General features: G+C 26.5%; 1 protein-coding gene across 6 annotated transcripts in view; it reads right to left on the reverse strand.

Moving 5' to 3' along the window:
- LOC114132314 (cardioacceleratory peptide receptor) overlaps window positions 1–16,579 on the reverse strand; it is a 202,331-nt gene that overhangs the window by 159,828 nt on the left and 25,924 nt on the right. For 3 of the 6 annotated variants that reach the window (XM_050204067.1, XM_050204065.1, XM_027997737.2), the window contains exon 2: window positions 15,296–15,367. The exons of 2 other annotated variants lie outside the window; for them this stretch is intronic. The gene's annotated coding sequence lies outside the window, so the exon portion shown is untranslated. Of the gene's footprint in view, window positions 1–13,133; window positions 13,152–15,295; window positions 15,368–16,579 lie in introns of those variants that run through there. One more of the 6 variants, XM_050204066.1, reaches the window with a different exon arrangement.

Here is a 16,579-nt window from a genome sequence, read left to right on the forward strand (position 1 = left end):
ATTTTGTTTTATTTCATGTTAATAGGTAAATATTTAAATATAATATCAGCTGTATTTTATGGTCCTAAGTCGTAGTCCGTGGTTATCGATGAAGATCTTTCAAACGTGTTTTTATAATTCATCTTTAAAACAATAACAGGTGGTTGTCAGTAAAACGAGAGCAATTAATAGAAAATATATTTTTAATCAAAATATTTATAACACTATATTACATCTATGCTGTGTTATTAAATATTGCTTACTAAGGTAGTGTGCTTGTTAAGTAGGTAAGTATTCAAATATTGATTTTAAGATTTTATATTTTGAAGTACAAAATACTAAAAATAAAAACATATTTAGGTACGCTTTATATTAAATCTTATGGATTTGATTTTTAACCTAATTTATTTCAACTCAATTTCAAAAATATTTTATCATCAGACAGAAATATTTATATTCCAAAGAAATTTACCTGTTGAATTTCAAGAATTTTTGCTGACAAGTAAGTACCTACAAATATTTAAAATATATTTTCGAATATTGAAATAGCTATTGGATTACAATAAATAAAACACTGCTTTATTCGTGTATTTAAAAACGTATTTGTATACAAAACATTTTAAAAGTATTTTTAACAAGTATAATATTATTATATGTCAACCCGACGGCGATCGATCGGTGTTGTCATTTTTTTTTATTATAAATTTGTACTGCTGACGAACCCGCGCATAGTCGGTCTAGACAAAAGTCAAAATTACCATTATTCGGTGGCAACAGTAAATTATATCACGACGATGATGTTTTATTATATAATATCATTGTAATATTATTATGTCATCCGTAAAATACTTCGTGATTTCCGCGTAATTTTTTTCCCAATCTACTAGACACGGACGTACATCGTTTGACTGTTTTGCGACATTATAACGTCTGCGCGGTAGTAAAATACAGCCATAACAAACAACTATGCGTATCTACGTCTCCGTTATTAATTCGTAAGTAAGCTGCGTACTGTATATATATACGCTCAACGGTTTCCATATAAAACATTATACAACAATAAAATCACGAAAGTGCTTGGCGTATATCGCATGAAATATGGTTTGTATTCGAAATCGTTCTTATTTTGCGAGGGATATCGCAATGAACGCTATACAATAAGACCCATTCATTATATAATAATAAAATAAAAATAATACTCAAATACGATAGACAAAATATTAACACGGTTTAGGTGTCGTTTCCGCTACGCGGCGCGGCGTCCATAAAAAAGTTCGTGTATTAGTATGTATATTACATGTTATATATATTTATATTGTATGTGTGTATGTTCGAGATTTTTTTCAGAAATGAATAACAGCTTACTATTAAAAAAAGTTTTCTCGTCACGTAATTTATAAATTCTTAATGTTCCTAAGGACGTGATAAGGCAAACGTGTACAGTGTACATTTCATATAAAATTTAAAGCCACTCGGTATACCTAAAATTAAATTGTCTAGTACGAAATTAACGATATTCAATTATTTATGTAGGTACCTACTTCACGATGTGTATCCATTCGAACCATAAAGCACAATTCAAAGTGGTTAGTGTCTAGAGTACTAAAGTCTAGACGTGTAGTTTACAAGTTAAAATATAAACTCTGCGGGAAATTTATATTCATAGAAAAGAGGTCGATCACGTTTCGTTAATAAAATTTTAATATATATATAATATTTAGTATAGGTCCATAAATATAATTAATGTATGCGTCTATACACTATAATATAATCCATAAGCATTTCAAATTAGGATTATTCAACTAAACTATTAAAAATGTTTGTTAGCATTCAAAAGGGTAAATTTAACAAACTTATAAATGATGATAACAAAACATAAGAGTATAATTTTTGTAATTTAAATATAATCAAAAAAATATGTCTTCAAATATTACATAACAAAATATTTATTATTTTAAAAATTATGAATGATACTTAAATTAAATCCCTTCTATATAGCCATAAGCAAAAAATAAATAATACTTTACCCATTACATTACATGAATTGAATTATGATTTACATAAATCTAAATGTATATTATTATTTATTAGTTGTTACTGTAAATAGAATGGCGATTATCCGATTATAGTTACTTACCTACCTTCAGCTACGAAATGTATGATGTTCGACAGTCGTTAATATAATCCCAATGATTACCTTCGTAATATTAATTTATGACCATTAAAATAATTTATGTGTATACAATACAATATATGTTATTATGAAATCGTAATTGTAATTATTAATTGTTTAATATATTTTTTAATTGGTTTTTTAATTATTTTTGCAAACTCTTCTCGTTTATATAATAATATACATCATTATTTTAAGTATTTATTTATATGGAGGATTGCGGTAAAATAACTGCACGCATTCATACACTTAGTGTAATACTCGATTACCGTGGACTCCATCACCAGTCTTAAAAAATTTAGCGAAAATAATTATTCAGTTAAAATTATCAAATTATTTACGATACATTTTATTAGTTATATCTACCTATATAATGAAACATGTAATATTACATTATAATAAATACTTTACTCATGTGGATAGCTGTATATTACAAACGATAAATTATCAGTTCCTATTAACTGTACAAGTATTTTCCATAATACTACTTACATAAAGTATAGTAATCAACCTTCTTCGTTGTAGTATGTTTAAGCTATAAAGTGCGTCATATAGTATTGGTACAATTTTTAAAAACGATGAAGTTAGAAATTATCATAACAAAAAGTGAAAATAAATAAAATATGTATCTATATAATTATATAATATTGTACGTTTAAATGTAGAATACATTTATTTATCAGGAGTAAACGGATATAGCCCTTTAGATACAAAACATACAGTTTGTTGTAGGCATACAAGTATACGTCTTACAATTATACAACACAACAATAAAACATATCATTTAAACAATATACGGTTCAAATGTAGAATACAATGATTAAAAAGGTGGAGGAAGAGTACTGTTGTCAATGAACAAAATGCGCTTGCAGATGAGTACACATTTTGCTTATAGTGGATATTGGAGTAATAAATGAAACAAAATCAAAATATCTGACTGATCTTCGGAGAACTGAGAAGTTTAAAATGTTTTAAAGACTATAAGATGGTAGGTGAAGCGGTTTTATCAGATAAGATATTATTATTTAAGAACTTGAGATTTAGCGTCCGTCTGCTTTCAGCTAGGGATTCCAAATCAAGTCGTTAAGTTACTATGGATTATAGCCATTCTGTGCATGGGAGATACAATTATGACGAACATTACAAGTTTAAACTCAGAAAGAGTCTCTAACTGTATATGAAGATCAGAAGATTCCATACAACACTATCATACCCCAAGGTACTACGATCCAATATATATACAACAATAATGTATAACACGCGTGTGAGTATAATAGTATGAACTATGAATATATAATATAATAGGTTATATGTACATATGCAAAGATGCAGGGTAGTTCTTTTATCACTAAACAGTCTTTTTGTCGATTATTCAATGTTTTTTTTTTTATTTTAAATCTAGCTCCATAATTACAATATTGAATGTTATATTGGAAACATTATTTTTATACCTACATTACTATCTAAAAGCATTACTTACAAAACAAAATTATATTTTTTTTATCTCTATGGTTTTAAATTTTAACTTTACTTTCGTAATGAAATATATAGAATGGCGCAGAAATACTTAACGAAATAGTTGGTACACTTATCTGCTCATTAGTGCCTACTTAAAATACATAGTTTTATGTATAATTAACTATACTGTCTACTGTTAAATCCTCAAAAAGATATTTTATAACGGTATACTAAAAATATGTAACAAGCTTTAAAAAACTTAACTATTTAATTTTCTTTTCAACACACAAGTTTACTAAGAAAATTAGTGATCTATAGTGATAGGAATCGATTTCAAGTATATTACGAAAAAAATGTAATATCAATGGAAAATTCATGTACAATAAACATATATAGGAACCTAATACTTAACTTTCTACATTATCCGTAAAATTATGTTATGTATACTGTTTAGGTATAAATGTATAATAGACATTTAAATTGACCAATATTACTGTCTACCCATTGAATTGCGCTATGTGACGGTAGTCTCGTGAACTTTATTATAAATACTTACATACGTCAAAGCTCTATATAAACCTATGTAACTTTGTGGCTATAGCAGTCATTATTACTATATATGGATTTGAGTATAAATAAACACATCGACGGCGTCCTCGTGACTTGTACACACCCCTCCGCTGTCGGGCGGACAAAATTAATGAAGACAGTTTTTTATTATTATTTTTATTTCGTTTCTATATCATCATGTATCGTCAAATCCCTTATTTCAAACAACGCGTTATATATAATTTAGGTATATAAATCGAAGGAAACCAAAAGATATAATATACCTTTGACTAATCTACCGTGTGATGACGGTGTATATAATAAAACAGTGTAACTAATGATTTACTCCGTACGTGCAACGTATGTCCGAATGTCTTGTTTGTCTATACTAAACACACACACACACACACACATACACACATGAGAAAACAGTTCAAACGTCGACGTGAATGGCCGCAACCCGTTTTTACTCGGTACATTTACCGATAACGGTTAGAATATACACGAGACGCGAGGCACTCGATCAAACACTATTCCCGGCCGTATTATTATTATTATTTATTTATAAATACTATAATAACAATATGAGATACTTCACATAAAATTCTTTTTAAACACCAGACGATGTAAAATTATTATTATTATTTTTATCATTACTATAATGTATCAGAAATCATGAAATGGCGGTTCGCAAACTACATGCGAACCGTAGAAGAGCTTTATCTGACTCGCAGAAATGAAATATATATTTTTTAAATTAATTTTTTTTTTATGGTAAATTAAATGAGGATTTCATTAATTTTCATTTCAATTTTTCATTTGCCTTACTCTATATAGATTAATAAGCAGATTAAATTTTGATAGCCTCGAATACTTCCTGAATTCCTTAAGTGATCAAACATAATATTAATTGGTAATCCTTAATATATATATATTAGTATTGTTAACTGTTGTTGATGATACGATAATTTTATTTTTATTGTGCCTGCATTATTATAATCTCATTAAACGTATTTTTATATAGTTTTTTTTATTATCTCGTGTTTATATTAGATTGGATTTTATATCATTTTTTTTTCGTACAATACATTGTTTTTGTATTGTAGGTAGTGTTTTGAACACTTTAACTGACTGTGTATACATTTTAAATGAAGTACCTACCTAAGTGAACACGAGAAGTTGTAACGTCCAAATAAATAAATAATGGGACTATTTTCAATTACATTTAAGTAGAGTAACCGTGAAATAATTATGTGTGTTATATCCTTAGGTTAACGAATAAATCTCTTTTGTACAAAATTAATAAAATTAAACAACCGTTGTAAATTATCGGCAATACAAACAAATTACAAACTCTATAATATGCGTATAATATTCCGTTTGCGTGAAACATTATATAATATTATTAGGATATACACATTATATTACATATAAAACACATATAAGTGAATAACGTTTATGAGGTGAAATAAAAACAAATTTCAAAGTTAGTATGATGTATGGATAAAAGTTGTGATTTATTCAACTCTGTTTGCAAAACTTCAATGGTTTACTTAATGTAATTATATAATGGAAACAAGTATAAAAAAATTTAAAATATCGAAAGTCAAGTACGAACACTTTTACATGTAGTTATAAAACAATACAAGATTAAATAACTTACATAAAACAAATATAATATGAAGATATAAATAATAAAAGTTAAAATTATGATTATAAAAATAATCTATAGTTCAGAATAGTGTCAAACAATGTTTACAAGTATAAAATATATTATGTATTTACTTGTGTTTATTTATACATATACACTATATTTAAGTCATTTAACTATAATAATATTCTTTAGTATTTTTTCAAAGTAAAAACATAGTATCAATACATTAATTTATTCATGTAAAATTCTAGACTATTTTATTGTAATTTTATTTCAATAACGTTTTTATTATGAATTAAATACCATAGGTATTAATATTTTATATTAATTAATTGGTCTGTTTAAAACTTTTTTTTTTCAAAGAATTGATTTTGACTTATTATATTAAAATTAATGTTTATGACAAGATAAATACTATAATTTAGAATAATATAATATCAATAATTATATATATTTAGGTAATTTCAAAATGTAATTTTTGGGACGTTAAAAAAACTTTTAAAATAAAGAACTTGAAAATTTTAGAAAATAAAATTGAATGCAAATTACTATAATTAGTAGTTTTCAATATAATATTCTATTATATTATATTTTAATTATAAATTTTTTATAAAAATAAAAATTTAATTTCTGTAATTATAATAAATTATAGAATAATAGATATACATACAATAATAATTTATATGTCATTTTAACGTTTAAATTCCATTATTATTTATTATATTATGATTATTGTGTTAACTACTACGTATATTAAACCGGTAAATGTTAATGTTACATTATGTAACAGATGTTTCCATTTTAAATAATTTTAAGCACAATAATTTAAATAAACTAAATTAATAAACTTAAGCTAATAACAATATAATGAATAGATAATTTATGGAAATAAATTTCTATTGAAAAATCAAGACAAGCTATAAAAATATTTTGTTTGAAAAAATTCATGAGTTTAGTCTAAAGAACGGACAACTTTTAAAGGGTCGTAAACGAGTGAAAGTTTGTTAAAGGGTACCATAACCAGATTTCGATATTAAAAATGGCAAATAATATTTGTGATGATACTAAATTTTAAACCGCCCCTAAAGTATTAAATTGTTAAAAACTTTCTAAAATAGTTGGACATTTCAAAGAATTCGTATAAATAAAATTTGTGGTCATATTTTGTATGATGAAACTATTCAAGTTTTATCTGTGTACAATTGATTATGAGTATCAAAAGTCTTTTTTAACATGTTGACATTTTGTTTGAAATATGTTTTATGAAATGTATACAATATGTATTATGTATACGTCACTAAATTTAAGTACACTGAATTAATTTAAACTTGTTTAAGACAACAACTGTGCACAGTAATAAACTTTGAATCATTACTATCTTTTATTTAACTATTATTTTATAGTTTTATACTATCAACATTTATATCAAAAACATTAATATTAACGGGTTTCAGAACATCATTATGCCAAATAAATAAATATGAATTCAGTCGTTTCATGTATATTAATTAATTACTAGTTATTTGTAATTAGTAAATATACACAGTACATCTCATACTTAAGCTTTTCTTTTTTTAAATTTCATACGACTATATTATTTATGTTGACCGTATTTATAAAGTTATTCTTTTGACAGTGAACAGTGAACAATCGTTATCTCGAAATGTATTTAAGTTTTTGAAAGACATTTTTTTCTTTCATAATTTGAAGTTATAACAAAACAACATTTTTTTATTAAAAATTATATTTTTAAAAATATTATCATTGTAAACATCGAAAAGTTTTACTTTTTGAATGACAACATACATCATTATTAGTTTAATATTGGGAAACGTCAAAGTTCTTCCTGTGGAAGGATTCATCATTTTGTAAAACGTGTCTTTTTTTTCTACATAGATTAGGTATCATACTATCATATATCTATGTATTTGTTCAATGTACAAGATAAGTATTTGTTAACACGTAAATATAAATGAAGTTTTATTTTATAATAAAGTTTAAAATTAAAAAATGTATACATATATTTTAAAGCCCTATAATATAATATAATAAAATATGATTGATATTCTATATTTATCATTACCTAAAACGACGATTATGACATCAATAAACAGCAGCTTTTAATAACATCAAATTATTTTAGTTTATGAAGTAAACTTAAAACTGCAAGAGTTTCAATGTATACAAATTGTGTCAGTATAATAACATTTATAACCTTTCAAGCTAAATAAATACAATTTAATTTCCAATATAAAAGATGTAAATATTAAAAATAAAACAAAATCAGATATACACGCTTATATATGTGTATGTATATATATATAACAACATTTAACCCTATACTTTGTATTTCTGTATGAAAATATTTTGAAGATTAAGTTTAAATATTTCTGTGTAATTAATAAATTTAATGTACCCATTAGTAAGTTATTAAAATAATTAATAAACAGTAAAATAGTATTAAAATTAACTTCGACATTCTATAAGCTAATAAATACTTTTAAAATATTTAAAACTTTAAAAGTTTTGTTTAAGAAAGATTAAAAGAAAAAAAAATTACAAACCCTAAAGGATAATTAATCATTTTAATACAATAAAAAAACCGTCCATATTACAATTTTGGGTTTTCTATTGAAATACAAATGTAAACATAGTATTTTATATTGTTATAAATATTTTCAATTTTTAACTACGAGATACAATACAAGTATATTCCGTTTGATTGGATAATATACACGAGTAATATGAAAAAACTCGGGAAATGTTTACAGCCTCAGTCAGCTGTTCTCTATAGATACAAAAGAATTGTGTTTTCTCGCAAAAGAAGAATAGAATCTACGACCTTGTCGTAAAACTCCCGGCCAGAGTCCAAAAATGAAATTCCATATTTCCATCGTATATATAATAATATTATAATGTTATGCATATGTAACACGGGTCAAATATAATAATATTAAATTATAAATTCAATAATATTGTTTGTACACTACATATAATATTGTGGCACGTATATATAAATATTTATACAAGTTTTCCAAACCATAATGATTGAAAATCGGGAAACTTTTATGTAGGTAATGATAGCATATTATGTGAAACGTGCCGCTTCAATGTTATTATACGATAATAAACGATGTGCAAAACTCTCGAAAAATACACCGATTACGGTTTTATCGGAGGCGTGTGGCATTCGTTCGTAGACATTCCTCATATTCCTTCTCTCACTATAATTAAAGTCATCGTGACACGGTCGCATGGGCGCGTACTATCTATTTTTATTCGTATTATATTTATGTATTAATATGTAAAAAAGAAAAAAAATGACACACGCGCTTCTATTTTTAAGAAAAACTAAAATAGTGTGACAACTGCACGACGGTGGCGAATGAATTGATTGTGAATTCCGTTCGAATACTCGAAAACGACTAGCTCACATGTATTTTAGTTTGTACGCGATGTTGAACGCTTAACAAATCAAAGCAGCCATTAGCCGCAGTCATCGACTTTTTATCCGTCACGTATGCTTTAGACGTATAGCTAAATCAAACATTATACCAATTTAATATTTTAAAACGAATTTCATCAAGTAAGGGTAACAGCGGTTAAATGCTTATAGGTATAATATTGACATTTATTTTATTTTATTTTTTATAGAAAAGAATTCGGTTTTAATACGTGTTTACGAAATATTACGCGTCAGCGTGTTTATTAAGTAGGTAGACCGCTCGACTAATTCGAGATGACAATTTAAGCCCTGGTATATTATACAGCATTCGTTATACATTAATGTTACACATGCAATTGACATACACAAAAATATACGTAACGAAAAAATTAAAACATTTTATATACCATTAAAATTGCCGATACGTTTTGTGGAATAATGAAGTTAAGTCGTTAAAAGCATTACTAAATACAAGAATTATATAGGTACTCAATTAAACATGTTTTTAAATAATTATGATTCAAATATAATATAATTGTAATTTTTTATATTTTCACTAATTAAAATTGTTAATAATACGCATCACATACACATACTTATTAATATGTATTCAATTTAAGAGTTCAATTGCAAGAAATGATTCATAAGATAAAAACGAATTATATGAATAAACATAATTAAAAACTACTGAAATATTTGCTCAAACTCAACTCCAATGTTCCATAAAACTGTTTGTATACTTACAACAAGTTATCAACCGCGTTCAATGAAATATTTCGCTTTTCATAAAAATATCATAATATTTTTTCGTTTACATTTGTGTTCACATAATAACGATTGTTTTCTTAACGACAAAAATAATGGTGCCTTTGGCCTTTTCCGTTATTTTTAAATTATATTTATTCTCGTTTGGAAAATGTGCTCAAATTTCGCGACTGCGGCTTTACAGTTAATTCCCGAACACGAACCATTAAGACTGCATACCCGGTTTCTTTTACAGACCAAAGACGGAACCCGAGCAATTTCGCTGTAGGTAGTGAAATATAATTTTAGACATTATTAAACGATTTCCACACACAATCGTTCGCGCCAACCGTGCCAAATATTCAAAACTATATTACACGCTAAATTGTCTGCCCATTCAGCAACATAAAATTAATTATTATTACACAGATCAAAGTAATTTATTTGTGATTCGTTTATATGTCGTAAAATCTACCGTGCTGCAACGTCACTTGCGCCTACGACCGTTTTTAAATTCACGACGGCAAATAATATTTGTCACCTTCTCATACGCGTATCAATACTCAATAGTAGTCATTGTACCTAACGCGGTAATCGTATCATTCGTGTAGCAATATGATGTATAATAATACAATATATTATTTAAGTAACAAAAAAAAAAAAAAAATCGAATTTCCCCACGCCTATATCACAGGTATCGTATTAATTGTAGGTTGTGATTGCTTGTCAAATATGAGTATTATTAGCGGAATGCAATATCGAAACCAAAATACCTATACCAGAAAATCAATTAAAAGTTCTACGTAGGCAATATACAAGTACGACTGTGACGGCGTCGGCCGAGAAAATGTACACACGTCAAAATGAACACTGTTACCTATTTATTAGATTGCATTTCGTATTGCCGAGATATTTGTTCGTTATAGGTATATAACGTGCATAGCACTCAAATATAAATGAATAATATTATAGTAGATGCCTGCCCGGCTATATCCACTAGGACATTGTGTTATAAATCGAGGTTAATGTATTAACTATTAATAGTTTTCCGAATGGAATCTGAATTACGCCCAACGTCGTCTATAATATAATATTTTTACGGCCATTTTAAATCCGCTATTTGTTCACGATCGAAATGAAAAATGAATAAAACCGCCTTCGACTGATTTCATAATATTATGCTATAAATCATCATTATTATCGACACTACTGTTGAGTTCAAGATTTTTTATGTCCATCGTAATTTGTCTGAGAACATGATGTATAATAGCGATCGTCTGCGGGGGATGGGCGCTTGTTTCAATATTTAGAGGTTAAAAAAATGCGTTAGTACGATCTCGCATCTTTTTTTTTTATTTTTCGTATAGAATAATCGTAAGACTAATTGACTCAGCAAATACATCCACTTATCGGAAGAAATTTATTTTTTCCTCGACATCAGTATATACTATAAACTAGCTGATACATTAACGTAAGATACTAATTGTTTAAGAATAATTAATATTTTAGAAAAAACACTTTTACTAGTTTTTTTTCGTTATTGTTTTTAAGCTGTTTGCTTTTTAAATAATAATATGCACTTTCAATTTTTCATTTCAAAATAAAATATGATAAGGACTTAAATACATAAAAATCAAATTTTAGACAAGCAGTTTATAAGTTAAAACTTAAAAGTATTGAAATTTAAGATGAGCGGAACAGAGTGATACAATCAAGGTACCCTACAAATTGATAGTCTACTATTCATACAAATTAAATACTTTCAAATATTTGATTACTTCTCCGAAATTTGATTTTAAATCATTTTCATTTTAAAAATAATTCAAATACTTCGAATTATATTTTGCTTTGGAATATCAAATTAAATATATACATTTTTTTATTGATCTTAAATATTACTCGCCAATAAGGGCCATTAGTTACAGTGTCTACATTTTACTATATTAACAATTATTTAAAGTTTTTACTTTGTCATGTTTTTACATTCATTTTACATTTCGATTATATTTTGACAAATCAATTTATTAATTTTAATAGTTTTATAATTTTCTTGTTTCGGTCCGAGTTCGTTCCTAGAAGTGTGTCTAAAGTTTTAGTTACGTTGTGGCTTATTTGCTCTGTACCGTTGACATTCTGTTAAGATATGTTTAATCGTGAGTTGTGAACCACGTACTTCACAAATTGGGTTAGGTTTGACATGAGATATCCATGCGTTTTCCTTGAGTTTCCAATTCTTAGCCAATTTATGATGGTTTCATTGTTTCTAGTAAGATTAAGGTTTTCCAATCTAAAGGTTGCTCTCTTGATCTGATTAAGTTTTGTGTTCTGGATATTTCAGAATATATGCCATTTTCTCTAATGTGTGTTTTCGCGGAATTTTTGAAATCATTAGAGGAGATTAGGTCAACTACAGTTATGTTAAATATATTTTTTATACTTCAAAAGAGTAAAATACTTTTAAAAAAAAAAAAAAATACAACAATAAAAAATAGAAAAATAGTAAAATATATTTCCAACAAATGTTGTTTTGCAACGATTTGAAATTATGTAAAATAAATATCTTCAGAACGTTAGTTTTTCTGAAATAATTAGTGATTGGCGTTAAATTAATTAATCCTAATAGTATACTATTATTATACCTATCGAAGAGACTTAAAACGACGATGACGTTCTAATGTTTATTTTTTGTTTGATTTACACTAAGTAGAAGACTAGAATATCGTCACGATCACTTACAGTGAAAGGATTATAACTGTCGCAGTATCCACGTAAATTATTTAAATATTTCGACTAGAGAAACTTATTGATTGCTAATAATTACATTCGTAACAGACGACATATTGTAGTTCACGTATATTATTTGCGATCGGAACTTGGCAAACGCAGCGTTTTTTAAGCCGGTATGGGTATTATAGTGCGGTTGGGCGATTATTTCGATACATATATTATTAAAAAAAGTGTATAATATACATTATAAATTACGCCGTATGGTGTATTATTATAAGTACAACGGATTAGTGTATTTAAAATAAAAAAAATTTCCACGAATTTATTGGCGCGAATTTGAGATTTAAAGATAAAATAAAAAATATCATAATAAACGTAAAATATAGATAAAAAAAAATACTTACACACACGCGGTCACGCGTGTGAATATAAGAAGTTTCGTATTGAATCCGTTTAAAAACGGATTAAATATCCGTGACTTGACGTGTTGACGATACGGGATGCGAGGCGTGGCGATTGTGTCGGATGATAACAAGACTCCGGCCAATTAACACCGACGTGTCGCGGTTAAGTGGTTTTATTATTTTTGTATATATGTATATACTTTATCATTCGCGTCAAAGCCAGAAGTTGTACCAGACAATGTCTAAGTCGTTTTTTTTATTTTATTATTTTCGGAATCGACCCACATACTTTCAGACGTCAGATTCCTGCGCGCGTATATCCGGAATTTCGCCCAAAAAAAAAAAAAACAAAAAATCAAAATCAAAATACAAACACAATGTTACATTGGTGATGATAATAATAATATAACATTATTATTTTGACATCAAATTCATCATGTTTTGATTACCGTTCGATTTAAATCGTAATGGGAGAAAATAATCTAATAATGGATTGACGTCGACGGGCAAAAGAGTAGGCGAGTTTTTTGGTTCAATGATATTACGTATAACGACGCCTGGTTTTTTAGTAACATTATTTCTATTCGAATAATTATTAATTATGAATTAAAAAAAAACTGAAACAACTATAATTTATTCTATATTAATTTTCTAACACTTAACATGGTATGTCGATTGAGTTATATTTTTAGATTTTAGTAGTCTGTAGCAAGTTTAATGTGAACACTGAACATGTCTACGAAATTGCACCTCATAGCCAAACGTTGGAATGACATAAACTAATTTATAGTTGAAGGAAAAAACCGTGATGACCACTGATGTTACTACGGTATTTTTCCTGTATAAATTTACTTTAACTTCAAAACGGCAAGTAATAACACTCGCAAGTTCGTATATTTCTATTAAGTATAATATTTATTTTTTATTTGAAACAGGGTTGATCCCAGCGGTATAAAAAAAGAGCATAGGTATAATAGCAAACAATATTACTTATTCAAATAAATAACTAATTACTCACAAACTAAAAAAATCAAACGTTATGTTTAAATAAGAAAATGAATTACTCATATTATGGGATGAAGGTATGATGAATAATTTGAAAAAGAACCGATGATCTCGTCTGGCGAGAGGAAACGTGGAAATTAATTTGCAAAAGCAGTATAAAGTAAGTATAATATACAGGTAAGAACAGGTACGAATAATATAATATTCGCTTTTAAAACGCGTAATGTATATTTGTTTATATTATAAGTTTTCCTTTTTACAGAATTATTTGAACACTTCAAACTAACGTAGACTGAATGTTATGTAATGTAATTTGACAAAAAAAAAAAAAACTTGTATAGTTTTAGCAAAAACTACTACAGTCTAATGTCAAACGTTAATAAATTAAATGTAATTAAAATAAAATAATGTACTTTGAACAATAAGTTTACCTTTAAATGTGTAGGTACGGTAATCCTTTGTCTCGTATGACTCGTGCGTACGCAGTACCCAGTGTTGCGCAAAATAATTTATTATTCTAATTGAAATATTTCATTTAACGTATGCTTATGGCTTATATATACGGATACACTCTTTTTCCAAACAACACTGAATACCGTACTTCATATTAAACTTTTATATATTACACTAAAAATTTCTATTTCGTATATTTAGTGCGGATAAAAGTAATTTATACAATATATGTACTATAAATATTATGTATAAACAATAAAAATAAATACAAATTCTTTTTAATATTAATCTTTGAGATAGTGCCAGATCGAAGGACCAAAGTTTTCATATAAAAATCAGAGTACCTAAAATAATACTTAGTCATATATCACGTCTATAATGGATATTGACCAAAATCTTAATAAATTATTATACTATAGCTTTAACTTAAATAAAATCAAGTGTTATAATATTATAAGTGTAAAAGTGCAATGATGTTCTCCGATGACTTAGACAAAACTTTTTCCCATTATTTTCATTTTTTAAAAACATAATTCATTCTTAAATTGTGTGATGGAATTGAATGGTTGATCTGATAATATAGCATGAAAAATAGCAGCACTAGGGTATTATGCTGATGAGATAACAGACATTTTACATGTGAGCCCTGTCTGATAGCGGGCTACTGTTTACTATAATTTATTATTAATTGGAGGCATTCTTACTTTATGACTGTAGAAGAAATGTTATTGATTGATACTTTGAATGACATTACGTTTAAGACATCAATGACATTGCTGAAAATAAAAAACATTTATTAAATGTACAATTATTTTTTAATTTAATACATAATTTATGCTTTTATTAAATAATAAATATGAGTTATTCTGTTTAGTTATTACTGATTTGAAAGCAATATGTTGTATACAACCTTATAAGCAAAATAAGCAGACATTTATAGTTTAGAAAGTCATTTAATATAACATCGATATTATCCTATATCTAGGATGAAACAAATTCGAGGAGACCGATTAAATAGTTTATATTGACATCAAATACACATGACAAATTTTTTTGTACTCAGAACTCAGAAGTGCCCTCCAAGGATATATTTTTATAAGTGATTGCTAAAAACGTTAACACATAGGTATGTGTTGAACAAATATTCATTAATATAATTAGCAGCGAAACACGGTGCAATTCGAAAAAGACTTTCATAAATGATGATAATAACGAAATTGTCAGTTTAATATTATATTTAAAGTTATATATATATATATGTGTAGTACTCACTCAAATTATTAAACTTATCGGTAGTTGGTTACAACATTATTAAAGTAAAGATCTTACTATGACTAAACTTTATACGTCAAAAAGACTCAGTAAAGATCTGATAAAAGATAAAATATGCCAAATTTTCAAAAAGATTGAAACCATTACTTACTTTAGATCTTGTGCACGTACCTAGTTTACTCAATAGTGTAATATTACTTATTTCTAACATTAACTTTGCCAAAATGGACTTTTGAAGTAGCTTCTTGTAATTTTTTTTTATCTTTTTGCGCAGTTCAAATACAAAATATTTGATTATACCCGTTTATGTATCAAATAAAGCTTTTAAAATAATTTGAATATATCAAATACTTATAAATAGTACAACGATGTATAAAAACAATGTATATAAGCCTGTTATAATTTTTTTGATTTATTATTATTATTAATATTCGTATCGAAAATACAATTTTTTTTTCAATAATTTCTCAATAATCAACATTCTTAATGTTTTTATAATTTTACAATCGTAATATTATTACATTAATCACATAGGCAGTTATGGATATTGCAGTGTAATTTACGATGTATTATAATGGATAATAAAAATAAACTTTTTATGGAACGTCTATCGAATATAATCTTTGGAACGGACGGACGAAAAAATTGCAATCATATTATAAACGTGATCCATAAGTAGGTACTTAAACAAAATCGTATATTTGAAGTTCTTGAAC

The sequence above is a fragment of the Aphis gossypii genome, chromosome 3 (assembly GCF_020184175.1).
Source record: "Aphis gossypii isolate Hap1 chromosome 3, ASM2018417v2, whole genome shotgun sequence".
In the NCBI taxonomy this organism is placed as follows: Eukaryota; Metazoa; Arthropoda; class Insecta; order Hemiptera; family Aphididae; genus Aphis; species Aphis gossypii.